Source organism: Panthera onca, chromosome C2 (genome assembly GCF_046562875.1).
Source record: "Panthera onca isolate mPanOnc1 chromosome C2, mPanOnc1 haplotype 2, whole genome shotgun sequence".
In the NCBI taxonomy this organism is placed as follows: Eukaryota; Metazoa; Chordata; class Mammalia; order Carnivora; family Felidae; genus Panthera; species Panthera onca.
The window spans coordinates 76,299,748-76,314,511 of record NC_138347.1 but is presented as its reverse complement, the minus strand read 5'-3'; positions in this window follow the sequence as shown (position 1 = coordinate 76,314,511).

Below are 14,764 nucleotides of genomic sequence, written 5' to 3'. Positions count from 1 at the left end.
CACTGTGGAAGCCAAATACAAAGGTGAAAGAAGATTAGAAGCCAAATTTAAATATCATACCATGCAATTTTAAAAAGTCTGGCTCTGATAATTTGCAATCAGTGTATATTTATTTTTGTCATGTTAGCCCACAAAAAACAATCATGAACAGTCTACATTATCTTTGGCCATTCGTTAGTGGATACATAGTAAAATGAATTGTTCTGTTATAGTTCATCAAGAATTCACTCTAGTTCCAGGAAACAAGGACAACTTAAATAACTTAAATAATAATTCCTGAAAGTTCAATAGACTGTCAAGTATACAATATGAATATTTTACATTACTATTTGTCCATGCCTGGAACACCAAGTCCATAAGTAGGTAAAGTCAATCACCAAAAGGCCCTAATTACAAAGCAAGTTCTTGTAAGACATTGTGAGACAATCACATAAATAATATTTTGGCAAAGAATTTTGAGAAATAATATTTCTGGGAAAATGACGAAGATAAGCAGCCTAAGTATAGCAAAAAAACCCAAAGCAAGTAGCTTAATTAATCTTTTCTTCCTAATCATAATAGCTTTTTTTTTTTGTACCCCAAATGATTTCAGGACCTTCAAATGATAACTTCATCACCTTAACTTTTAAAAAGTTGTTAATATCTTTTACAATTGTTTAAAAGGATACCACAGGGTCAAAATGGTGTCACTTAGGCCAAATCACCAAATCTGGACTTAATACTTAACCTACTCAGGGTGTCAGTCTCCCCCAGAAATGTAGTCTTAAACAGTCAGAAATTTTCTGATCAGCATCAGTGAGGTCATCTGTCACAGGGGCCTCCCCACCCCCAAGGGAAGATGAGGTAACCTGCAAAATAAGACCTCCAGCTCTTTCCCATATGGGAAATCCATCTAGCCTGAAACAACTCTTTCTTCTCTTTTCTCATAACTTCTTGCCCTAGTTTCCTTCCTAGAAAAACCTTCCATTTTGTACAGCCCCTTGGAGCTCCCCTCTACTTGCTGGATGGGGTGCTGTCTGATTCATGAGTCACTAAAAAAAGCCAATCAGATCTTCACATTTACTCAGTTGAGTTTTGTTTTTTAACCGATCCTATTCTTTTCTAATTCATTAATTCATTGATTAATTGATTTCTTAATTTGAAACAGGTGGCAATGGTGCTAGTTAAATAGTCCAGGAAGATGTAATGAGATCAAAGTTGGAGGAAACAAGACAGATGGAAAGCAGAAATAATTAAAATGAAATTGAGGTAGAATTAGAACTTGATGATAAATGTCACGGAAGGAGATGGAAAAGAGGAGAGTGACTTCTCAATTTCAAGTTAGGTGCCTTGGATGGAGTGTTTTGCAACAGTTGATTGGTTTATCTTTTTAAAGAACTTTTTTATCTTAGAACAGTTTTAGACTCACAAAAATTGTGAGGAGAGTTTGAAGTTCCCCTGTTCCCATACCCACTTGCCTCTATTAGTAATATCTTACATTAGTATGGCATTTTGGTTAGAATTATTAAACAAATATTGATCATTTTCAATGAATTCCATACTTTTCTCAGATTTCCTCAGGTTTTTACCTTAATGCCTGTTTTCTGTTCCAGGATTCCATGTGGGGTTTAAGGCCACAATTAACTGTCATGTCTCCTCAAGTTCCTCTTTGGTATGTCAGCTTCTCAGTCTTTCCTTGTGTTTGAGACCTGACAGTGAGAGGTGTAGTGTGATCAATTTTGTAGAATGTTGGGATTTTTCAGATGTTTTTTTTTTTTTCTAATGGTTAGACTGAAGTTATGGGCTTTTGACAGGAAGACAGATATTTGCACACTTAACACTGCTAAAATCTCTGAAGGATTTTGTTTTTAGAAATTAACATGTTCACTTCTATATTCTGGAAAAGACAAAACTATTAGTCTGCCAGCTGCTGAAGGTGAGGATGGAGGATGGAGATAGTGGGAACAAAAAGGGTCACAGGGGAACTTAACGGTGTGGTATAAATGTTCTAATTGAATCTTGATTGTGGTGGTAATTACACCACTGTGGATATCTGTCAAAACTCATCGTAGCATGCAGTTAAAATGGGTAAATGTTATTGTATGCAAAATATACTAAAAGAAGGCTGATTTCAAAATTTTAAGATGGTATGTTCAAATTTATCTCACTTAAACATTTTAACAAAAAGGCCATAGAAAGAACAATGGGTTGGCAAACAGAGGGAGAAAAGAGAGTGTGGTAGAAAGTAGAAAGGCAGTCTACATGAAGCTCTACTGTGTGTAAAACATTCATGACGTTTTTCATGTTTTCTCCTTAACTTCTCACAAAATCTCTTTTAGAAATGAAGATTTGATAGCTGTTGAATTAATTACATAAAGCCATTCTTAAATCAGGAATTTGCACACAAGGTCTAGTGTGTTTCTAGAGCTTCTACTCTGGACTGTCCTCTATGTTATTTCTCTTTTCTTGCAGAACAGAATTCCTGACCTCACTGTGAACCCTTAACCTCTGTGAAAATGTTCACATGTCACATAATCTCTCTGAGCATATGCCATTGTCTGTAAAGTGAAGTCAAAATTTACTAAACTTACAAGGTTGCTGTTAAGGAACAAAGAAATTCATGCATGTGGTGCTTTATGACTAACTGTGAAGTATTAAATACAATTGTTTTGATTGTTTTTTCATTTTCTTACTATTATGAATTATTAGAATTTAAATTCTGAATATCATTATTCAATCAATGAGCACTCAGATCACTGGTATATCAGAAACTACTGTTGAGAGTCAACATTTTGACATGTTCAGAAAACAGCCCTGCCATATTAAACAGGTGCTATTTAGGCAAATCTAAGTTCAGCCGTGTAATCAAAATGCAAGAGCATAGAAGAAAGGATGGGGAAGGCCAAATACTGCCCCCCTCCCCCAGAACCACAGAACAAGGACCCAGGAAAAATAAAGCTGTTCAGAGGCATGTGACTGCATGGATATCAGCCTCTTCCTGGCAGCAGTGTCTGGAGGAATTTGTCAACACTGTGTACTTTTCTTACTTTATTTACCTGAATCAAAGGATAAAGCCTGCATACATTTATCAACACAGAAGTTCATCCAGATACAAACATCAATAAATCTCAAGGGAGGAAAAACACTTTCACTGAAAAAGTTCTTGTCCTTTGTTTTCTTTGTTTTTTTTTTTTTTAATTAAAGATTTGCGTGCCATTGCTTTTGCATTTACAACTCCAACACTAAAAAATAAATCTCAGAATATAATAGTGATGATGGCTGAACTCTGGTCTGTGGTGAACAGAAACAAAGAAAACAAAAGGTGGATCTGTGACTGCTGAGTTAGCTGTTTGTTCTTGCCTTTGGAATAGTACAATCTGGACACACATTTACCAAGGCATTTTAAAGGTCCCCTCTGCTTGACTAAAGCTGTAGACAGGTTTCCTCCTAACTATAGAGTCTTAGCTTCCCTTTTCTTGGAACATTTCCATTAGAAAACTTGTCATTGTAGATTCTTTCTCTGCCTTCTTGAGATGCAAGTCTTCTCCCAGCTTCTTCCCTTTTAGACATAATCTTTAAGAAAGATAGGACCTCTGCCTCCCAGTCTTAGTGGAGAAGATAGGAGCCTAACTTCAGTAAGAGTCAATTAGCAAACACAGCCTAATCACACTGAGCAATCTTCCCCCTAAAGTGTCTAGTACTTTTCCATTGGTGCACCCCAGTGTTTAAAAATCCTCCAGCCTTTTGTTTCAGCAGAATTAAGGTCAGTCTGTCTCCCCAGTTGCAATAACCTTGACCTCTATTATAATAGTTTCAAAGAAAGTCTTCCTTACCATTTTAACATCCAGTGCAATTTTTCTTTACCAACAAACACACGCAAACTATTTATGTATGATGATAATGTGCAGCCATGCAAAGCATTTCTGTTTGCAAACTGATTTTGAACTAGTGTATCCTTATAGCACCGTAAGACAAAATTAATATCCCTGTGTTCAAGAAAATGAGCCTAATATTCATAGAAATTAATTTTTGGCTAATGTTCCATTTGTTAATTGAGGAATCTAAAGCTTGAACCCAGAGCATTTGTTACCAGGTATAGGGCTCTTCCAACAGCTTATCTCACCAACAGCTTTGCTCTAAGAAACATTTCAACAATGTTATGTTCTGCAAAAATATGCAGATATTTATGACATTTACTGAGTTATCAAGACTTCCTGAGGGAAAGGGGGATTGATTTTGAAATCTGAAAACAAACTTATTTGGTGGTGCAATATCATGGCTGAATAGATAGAGGACATTGTGTTATTACCATTACAGTGCTATTGAGTTTAACATTAATGATTATTAATGGCATCATACTTAACTTATTGTGTTATATTAATATTAGTAAATGTGTACCATTACATTACATTATACACACCATTTTGTAGCCTCATGGAGACTTTTGGTAGAAAAAGCCACTAGCCTTTTATTCAACCAGAAGCAGAACTAAAACTAATTATATACATTTTCACTAAAAATGTTTAAACAATATATTCCTTCCTTATGCAATATCTTTCTCTCTGTTACTCAAATAATAAAAAGTACAAGAGTTTTAAAAAATGTAATTTGTCTTCCCTCCCCCACTGAATCCTCAATGTAGAATTAGTTAAAACATGATTTTTGGAGGGCATCTCTAGTCTTGATAATAAATGAATGTGGAGCTGCTAAAACTCATGGTGTGAGTCTTTATTATACATATGTACAGGACCAGAACGGTTTGGATAATTATGAGATTATCTGCCAGTTTCTGAAGAGAACTAGGAGACAGACACAGAAAAAGTAGGGCTATTTGATCAGCATCTGCAATTTAATGAAGTGACTATCTCATCCCATCTCTCTGTCTTGAATGCTGAAATTTTAGACACTACAATAATGGAAAGCATATCTAAAATCTTCATTTTGGTAATTTAGACAGAATCTATGCTGAGGAAAGTACTCAAAATGGAATATGTGAGGGAAGTGCAAATATATACACATATATAGATATACAAAAACATTAAGCTGCTTTCAGACATATCCTAAGAATTGAATATTCAGACTAATAAAGTATTCTGATTATTTGAGAATAACTGTGTATGCCAGATCTACGTTGCCTATTTTTCAAATAGAAACATTTTTCTTTATGGTTTTGAACTTACTTGGCATAGTATTTGCCATTAGAAGCTACCATAAGATTTTTTGGTGCCAAGGGTCAACATACAAAGGATTGGTCATTGTCCTGTAAATGTGCAAAATTAATATGAAGAAATATGTTCATATATGAAAGATTGCTTATGGAATATTAGAGTCATGCTTTTTGGTATTCAGTTATAATAACTGCCAATTCCAATTATTTCAAAGAATATTATGGAAGTCTTTTTAAAAACTAACATGAAAAATTATGATCAATTAGGGGCACCTGGCTGGCTCAGTTGGTAGAACACACAACTCTTGATCTCAGGGTCGTGAGTTTGAGCCCCATGTTGGGTATAGAGATTCCTTTAAAAATATAAGACAAATGACATTTAAAGCTGAGAAATCACAGGCTGGAGTGTTTTCAGAAGCCCTAGGAGACAGGGTACTTTGGCAAGGAGGCTATTATCAAACAGATAATAGCTTCTTGAGAGCAGGACTCTTGTCTTATTTATCTCTTTATTCTCCTAAATTGCTTAGCATGAGGCCTCATACAAAGTAAATGGCAGTAAGTGTTAAGTTGGTCATGTTAGACTTTTAAAGACAGGAATTTTTCATCTAAATATGAGTTGTTGAAGTGTTAGGTAAGTCTAATATTAGCAGGAATTTGGTTGTTACAGAATAAAAACCCACTTTGACTTCATATAAAGCTTACTGTCCACTTTACTTAATTCCTTCAAGCACTTCCTCCAGATTCCGTCTCATATACCGAAATCCCCACAGCAGCAGGGCTTCTGCAGTATGTCAAATAATTAGTAGATTTGGGACTTCACCTATAGCAGTTACAAAAGGTATTTAGTGCTTCTCTTCAATCCCTCAAATGACAAAGCAAAGCTGAACTCCTGAGTGATGTTACCAAGACACTAACACAAAGGAAAGTAATTATAATCTGCTATCTTCTGTGTTACTCTTTCTGACCAAAGCAGGTGCCCCTTCTGTGCACCTTTAGCAAGAACTTGTTGTCGCTCACAACATCTCAGTTCAAGTCTTTAGGAGCCAAGATACAGGTATCTTCAAGTATCTTTCTGATACAGGGATTTCTAGAAACTCAAAAGGACAGAAATTCCATAGTAAAATTTCTGCACAGTAGGGAGAAACATGATTTTGTTTCTCCAGTTCAATACAATATGAACACAGAACTAGATAAGAGAAAGCCTGACCATTATTCACATGACCTTTAGGTCAAATCTCATTTTCTCAGACACTTTTCATAAAAATGCCCAATGTTCTTGGAGTCAGTGATTCCATAGGAATCATCTTTAGTGGACATCTTGGCATTTCTCTTCTGCCTGGAAACTCAGAGCGCAAAAGCTTTTGAAAAGGAGGGGATGGAAAAGGAATCAACTTCCAGGGTAAGAATGGAGGGTTAGGAGAAAATAGAGTGATTGTGTCATTTTTATCTATAAATTTCTCTCATTCATGAACATAATATTATATTTTTTAATTTTTTAACATTTATTTATTATTGAGAGACAGAGAGAGACAGAGCATGAGCAGGGGAGGGACAGAGAAAGAGGGAGACACAGAATCTGAAGCAGGCTCCAGGCCTTGAGCTGTCAGCCCAGAGCCCGACGTGGGGATCAAACTGACAAAGTGCAATATCATGACCTGAGCTGAAGTTGGACGTTTAACTGACTGAGCCACCCAGGTGCCCCAATACTAAAATTTTTGAAAAAAGTTTATCTTTAACCAGGTAGAAATAGTCTGATTTTAATTAGCAAATGAACTTACAGACGCTAATGTTCTCTGTCCTCAGCTTAAAGGTACTATTTGGAAGATCAGTGGGAGAAGCCTCAGCTCAATGATGTCCTAGAAGATTAGCGACACCCAGGCACACTAGCTGAGCTAAACAACCTTTTCTTTTGCTGTGACAATTTATTCCCCCATGCAATCATCTCCTGTAGTTGAAGAGAATGTTATTTTATTTCAAAGGATGAAAAAGAGGAAAAAGAACTACAGATATACATACACTTTCAAATGATCACTTCTTTGGGGCAATAAAAAAAGTCTATTACCTAGAAAAATGTCAAGTTTATTAATATATTCACATTTGAATTATAGTAGGAAAGTTAATAAAGTAGGGGAAATGTTACCGTGTTAAATTTGTTTTCACATTTAGCTTAGAAGAAAGAAGGAAGTTGGAAAATACAGTAAAATATGAACAAAAGGGCACCTGGATGGCTCAGTTCCGTTAGGTGTCTGGCTCTTGATTTCAGCTCAGGTCATGATCTCCCGATTCATGGGATCGAGTCCTACCATGACTCTCTGCTGACTGCACTGAGCCTGCCTGGGATTCTCTCTCTCCCTCTCTGCCCCTCCCTTGCTCTTGTGCGTGTGTGCTCTCTCTCAAAATAGACAGTTTTTAAAAAATTATGAGCAAGCACTAAGTAAACAGCAGAAGATCATGGTAAAACATTAGTAATACCATCTCATATTTATTGATATATCAATTTAGAGTATGAGTTGCATACTTTGTGACACTGTCAGGACAGGTAACATAAAGTCCCCTTCTTACTGATGATGGAATTCATAAGGCATAAATATGGAGAGAAATTGTCTTTCCCAATCAGAAATATTCTACACATGGTAATCTAAGTAATTATTCATGCACTAATAATTGGTTATTACTTTCTCTTCTTTAGCTTACACAACATAATTTAAGAGTATATACACTAGAAACAAAGCACTCTACCTGGAAATCTGGGAGATTGGCAATGAGCCTCACATGGTCCTTCCAGACATGATAGGAAGGTGTTTACACTGCAATAAGTAATCATGCCATGTCAAGATGGTAAGAGCTACACCTGTGTAGATTTTGTGACCTCCCCCCCCCCCCCCCAGTATGGAGGAGGACTTAACAGAGCAGGCAGAGAGATGTCACCTACAGTTTATGGAGAGAAAGGTAGTAGTTTTTTTTTTAATCTTTATTTATTTTTGAGAGAGAGAGAGATAGACAGAGTGCAAGTAGGGAAGGGACAGAGAGAGAGAGGGAAACACAGAATCTGAAGGAGGCTCCACTCTCTGAGCTGTCAGTACAGAGCCCGATATGGGCCTCAAACTCAGAAACCACAAGTTCATGCATGACCTGAGCTGGTCAGATGCTCAACTGAGCCACTCAGGCACCCCAGAGAGAAAGGTTTTGCTTTCATTTTATTATGGGTTTTTTTTTGAGAGAGAGAGCGAGAGCAAGAGAGAGTGCAAGCTACAGAGGTGCAGAGAGAGAGGGAGAAAGAGAAATCCCAAGCAGGCTCCGCACTGCCAGAGCAGTGAACTCACGAATCATGAGATCATGACCTGAGCTGAAACCAAGAGTCGTATGTTTAACCCACTGAGCCATCCAGGCGCCCTTATTTTGTTTCATTTTTAAAGAAACACCACCAAAAGGGCATTAGCTCAGTCAGTCCCTTCCTCAGTCTTCCATCTTCCAAATACTATCCCCAACCATTTTGGAGGCAGGGAATGGAGTGAGAGGCAGCAATTAGAGTCTGAGAGCACGATGATCTCTGGATCACACTGTGTGGCCACATTCATCTTGTAAGTGCCAGGCTGGGAGGGTTGTGACTGGGGGATTTGGGACAACGGGGCTGGAGATGGCCTACAGAGGGAGCTGGTCGCCAGGCCATAGCCAGGAGAGACCCTATGCTTCTTGAAGATGACATTGTATATATGTGAAGATGACTATTTGGATTGAGGAAAACAATAGATATAAGAGAAAGTAACTATATGGGATTTGGGTAGTTAGCATATACAGCATCCAGCTTTCCGAGGCAGAAGAGAATAATGATTCAGTACACAAGCCTTGGAGCAAGACTGGGGAAATGGTTCTGCCTCTCATGAGGTGTGTGAGTCTGGGAAAATTCTTTTAGCATCCTAAATTTGCTTCATCATCTGCAAAAGCCTTAGAGGATGGTTGTTAAAATTGAATTCATATAAAGCATTTAGTTCCTGGCACATGTGAGTTGTTATTATTTTAAGAGGATCAAGATGATAACATTAAAATATCTCCCCGAAAATAGCCATGAAAGTGGAATCTTATCATTAAAGGTTTGGTAATATACAGACTTCTGATTTTTTATGACTCTGACAGATTTTCTCCCTGGTGACCTCAATGGATTAATTTCCAATTAACCTCAATTGAGATACTAAGAAGGAAGAGTAGGAGGGAAGCCTTAAGTACATAGGACTTTGTGACTTGCACTTGCTGTTTTTACAAATTGCCCACAATCCTTTAAAAATGAGGGGATTTATGTGATTATAGAGTCTTACATCCCCAATATAATTATTTGTTTTTCTGTTTCCTTCACCTATTCTGCAATGTTAAGATCCAATGAAGTTGAAAAAACAAGACTTTTATTGCTGTAAGTTACCTGAATTACGTAATTTTTTATTTTCCTCTTTAGAAATAGTGGTAATAATACATGGGCGCATCCTACCTCTCTTCCTAGGACTACGGAGATGAATAAAATGGAAGCAAGCAGCCCATTTGTTTTCAGCTTTGGTTGTTTTGTTTTGTTTTCTTTTCTTTTCTTTAAAGAGCCATACTTACTTTTGACGGTGCCCTGATCACTTTCCATGGTTCCAATTGGAAGCAGTGCCGAAACTAACCGACTCCAAGCCACGTCCACATGGGTCTTTCATCCCTGCCCCTGCGATCTTCTTCATTACAGTTCCTTTTTCTGGAATGTTCTATTACAGTCTTTGGAAGTCCAAGTTCAAATGAGAGAAGGCCTTGAATGATTTAAGATTGGTAATTATGAAAAAGAATGTATTCATTTTCCTAAGGCTGCCATAATAAAGTCCCAAATCTGGGTGACTTAAACCAACAGGAATTTATTCTTTCCCAGTTCTGAGAGTTACATGTCTATAATCAAGGTGTCAGCAGGGCCATCCTCCCCCTGAGACTCTGTAGAATCCTTCCTTGCTTCTTCCTAGCCTTTGGGGGTGGCTGTAGATTCCTGGTGTTCCTCGGCTGGCAGCTGCACGCTCAAATCTCTCCACCTGTTGTCACCTGGCAGTTTCCTGCATGTGTACACCTTCACATGGCATCTTCCTCTTCTTATGACAATACCCAGCATTATTGTTTTGGTGCCCACCAATACACCAATACCGGAACGACCTCATCTTAACTTTATTACACCTGCAAAGACATTATTTCCAAATGAGGATACATTTACAGGTACCAGAAGTTAGGACCTCAATACTTCTTTTGTGGGGACAGAATTCAATCAGTACAAGGAATTTTAAAAGTACAATGTTAACACAAACATTAGATATTTTTCATATGCATATTTTGAAAACTTTGTAAAATAATGTTTTAAACATAGTAGGGTGTTACAATACATATGAATTAGGCTTTAATTGACTTTTATCCCCATAGTGATATAAACTACATTATATTACCCTTATATTGTAGAATAAAGCTCTAACTTAAAAAAGATATCTGATCCTGGTGGTGGTTCTAATTATAGAGGGATAAAAAGGTTTTTCCTGGAAATCATGGTTAATTTCCTGTTAAATTGAGTACAAAGTGTTGGAGTCAGGAAATTCTAGACTGTTTTTCTTTGTTTTTTGTTTTTGTTTTTGTTTTTTTAATTTCCTAAATCACTGTTTCACCTTTAGAGGCTCTATTGATTTTCTTCATTGTGTCACAGCATTGGAAACAAGTATTTACTAGTTACTTATAAAAGTTACCTAAGTAGTCAACTGGGAAACCAAGTACATTGGTTTAGAAATCAACTTGAGCAATTGTCTAGGTTTCTGATTTTAGAGAACTATCTTCATGGAAGGTTTTCTTGCCCTTTCTGACTTTCTCTTCCCTCCATTTGTTAAATGGATGATTTAGAAATACAGGATGTAAAAATTTCTTTCCAGTGCAAAGTGGTTTTTGCTTGTTTATGATGCAGCCTTGTCATCACATAGCATTAGAGAAGTGATCTTAACAAACACACATTCACCACAAAAACACATATTCTTACATCTTAAAGTAGAGGAATACAGATATAATTATGTAAGGATTAAACCCCAGACTTATTTTGTATACTTCCTAATATGTACAAATATGAAGACTTATTTTTCAGGACTAATGATAATGATATTTGTGATTATAATGCCAAATAAATAAGAAACTTAATTATATTTTATAATTTTAGACATAGAATCTGGGAATCCTGATTCTCAGACCAAGATTTCTTTGCAATATGCCATACTAAGACTTAATTTTCAGTTTTAGTACCAAGGGTATATTTAATGTGTCTCAGCTATGTAGAAAATGTTCTTATGTTCTCAGATACTAGTTCTTGGCTGGCTGAGGTAGTTATCTAGCTTCTACAACCACTCACCAAATCTGCTGCAGTAGTAAGTGTTCATCCCATTTATCACACGCAAAATTCATACTTCAATAATGCCTAAAAGTTTTTCAGACCAAGGCTCTGAGCTTTTGTAAATTTTACTTAATAAACCAATTAAGCTGTATTCATTATAATCCCTGGAGGGTTATCTGCCAAGACAATGCTCTTACAACTAAATTGTCTAATTGAAACATGTTCAATCTGTTTGGAATTGCCATTGAAGCATTTTACTGTTGCAGACCAGCAAAACTTGGATAGGATTTGGATTCATCTAACAACTTGGGAGACAGATGGTGTTCAAAAGATACAGATGTAGCAGCTTCCATTGATTCTTAATATGCCCCTTTTTTGTTGTCTTAAACATTTTCATCAGCAGATGAAATACTTGTTTTGCTAAAGTCAATGATTTGCATATTAAGTTGGGAGAAAAAACAAAATGCAATACCTAAAAAACTGGGCCATTACTGCCATAGGAAGGAAATTTTCCAGAAGAAACCCTTAATATTAGAAACCATGATTATATCATTGTTCATTAATTCATTCACACATTTATTTATCCAATAAATAATTTAGACCACCTGTCATAGTAGGCATCATGATAGCCATTTGGATATGGGTATAAACGTAATTAAGCTATGATTCTTGCTCTTAACATCTTAAATAGAAAATGAATAATGAATGAGAAAACTCCAAACAAGTAAAAAGTGGGAAATGCCACAAAATATAAAGTTCTGTGAAAATTAAGACTTGGGAGAGGCTATTTGTGGGCAAATTTATGGGAACAATAACATTTAAAATAGAATTGGTTGGTTTCAATAAATGAAGATGAAAAGGTAGAAAGATTTATGAGACAGAATGTCAAAGATCCATAACTAAAGCCAAGGAGACAGGAAAAGAGCTTCTGTCCCCTCCAAAATCAAAACTCAGCTGGAGGTGCTTGTTTGAGAGGGAATTTGGGACATATTTGGAGTTATTGCAAATAGCATTATTCAATCAAAATGTAATGTGATATTATATTTTATGCAATCTAGTATATCCAAAATATTATTTCACCACATAATAAATACAAAAAATTATTAGATATTTTACATTACATTTTGTACTATGTCTTTAAAACCAATGCAAACCTTATACCCACTGAACATTTCAATTCATATTAGGCACATTCCAAATGCCATATATGGCTAGTAGCTACCATTTTAGACAGCAGTTTTAGAAACTTCATGTGAAAATATCCAAGAACCATCAGATGGAGTAACTCATGTATATGGTGTGATTGATAAGGTAAAAGTGGATAAGATCATGAAGAGAATAAAGAGAAATGTAAGAAGAAGACTATAGATGTATTCTTGGTAATATCCATGTGCAGGAGGCCTAAGAGAAGTGACTGGAGAAGAAAAAAATATTGAATGGGTAGGAGAAGAAACAACAGAAATAGGGATCATGGAAACCAAAGGAAATGAGATATGTAAGAATTAGAAAGTGCAGAACAGCCAACTGACACACACTGCAAGGAATAAAGAGAATGAATATTGAAAAATAAATGAAAAAACTTGGTAGTCTAACTGGATTTTAGTGTGCTTGACAAGAGCTAGTTTGGTAATAATTTCCAATCACTTGACAGGAGTGTTCTGGAGGAATATAGGCAGACTGAAACAAATCATGGACCTGACTTCCATAATTCATTCTATGAATTGATTGTAACAAGTGAGGATATAAGGCAAGAAGGCCTGAGTGTGAGCTGAGGTCTTGGATACAGGAAGTTCAACGTCCTTACAAGTTGTTTCATAGTGAAAATAAAGAGATGCTATAATATTGTGTGCATCTATAAAATATGAGGGTTTGTTGTGCATTTGTTTGTTTAAGTCTGCCAGAGACATGCACATTTCAATAGGCTAAGGAATCAGGAGAGAACACAGATACAAGGAAAATAAAAGAATAATACAAGGAGGAAAAAATCCTAAAGTAGAGACATATCTCTTCTTGAGTTAGAAGAAAATAAAAGGTTGTTAGATATATAAAAATATGTATAACCATAACAAAAAGAAAAAGTAACTAAAATGAGGTTCAATAGCCTTGGGCTTTCACTAACATAGCAGAGACAGTCATTTGTACAAAAATATAGGGATGGCATAAAGACTTTTATGAAAGTGGGAAATATTTTCCATGGACTTGAGAGTCAACTGGAGCAAACAAAGAAACATTGGGAAAGTAGCTATCATATCATAGTATGAGTTAGCAGCGAGTCCTATGAACTAATCCAGTTAATTATGAATTTCTTCCTTAGCTTTCAATTATGGATTGGGATATATCTGAATTTGGTAACTGGCATGACAGAAATTCATCAGGACAAGGCATTGATGATTTGTTTATTAATCTGTTTTTTTTTTTTCAATTAAAAAAATCTCTACGCACCTGTTATACTAAAGGCACAATGCTGGACACTTGCAGTACAGCAGTAAACATAATACAGTTCCTGTCCTCATGGATCTTACAGTCTGATGAGGCAGAAATTCAAATATGTAAGCAAATACAGTATGCTGTGTTGGTATAATACAGTACATATATGGGGCTGTTGGGCTGCATTGGAGAGTCCTCTAACACTGGCATGAAAGGTTTCATAGCAACAACTCCGTGGTGATTAACAGAGTGAAGATAGTGTGGGAAGATCTCAAGGAAGAAAAAAGAAGAAAAGAAAAGAAAAGAAAAGAAAAGAAAAGAAAAGAAAAGAAAAAAACAGTCATCAATATGTGAGTGGGGCTCAAGTATTTACTGAGGACTTACTTGTGGCCCAGATCTTTTTGCCATATTATGGCTGATAAAGTCTATTTGTCTTGAGTTTGGAATATCAACATCAATGCTTTTCAAAACAAGACATCTACTGAGTAACAAAGTCACATAAAACTAATGTTCTTCAAACTGCATCTATCAACACCTACAGTAACCCACAGACAGTGTTAATTTTCAAGTAGTAATATGCAGCCTGACTTTTCTCTCTCACATACCTATTTCCAGCTTGTCACCAAATTCTACTGGATACACCTTAAATATGTATCCAGAATCCAGACACTTACCACCCCCATTGCTACCACTCTGGTCATAAGTCACTGTCCTTCCCCACCTTATCATGCAATAGATTTGTCACTGGTGTCAGTGTTCCAAGTTTTGCCCTCCCCTTAACATGCCAAATGTCAGGCTTGGCACTCGTCTGCTTAAGATTCCTT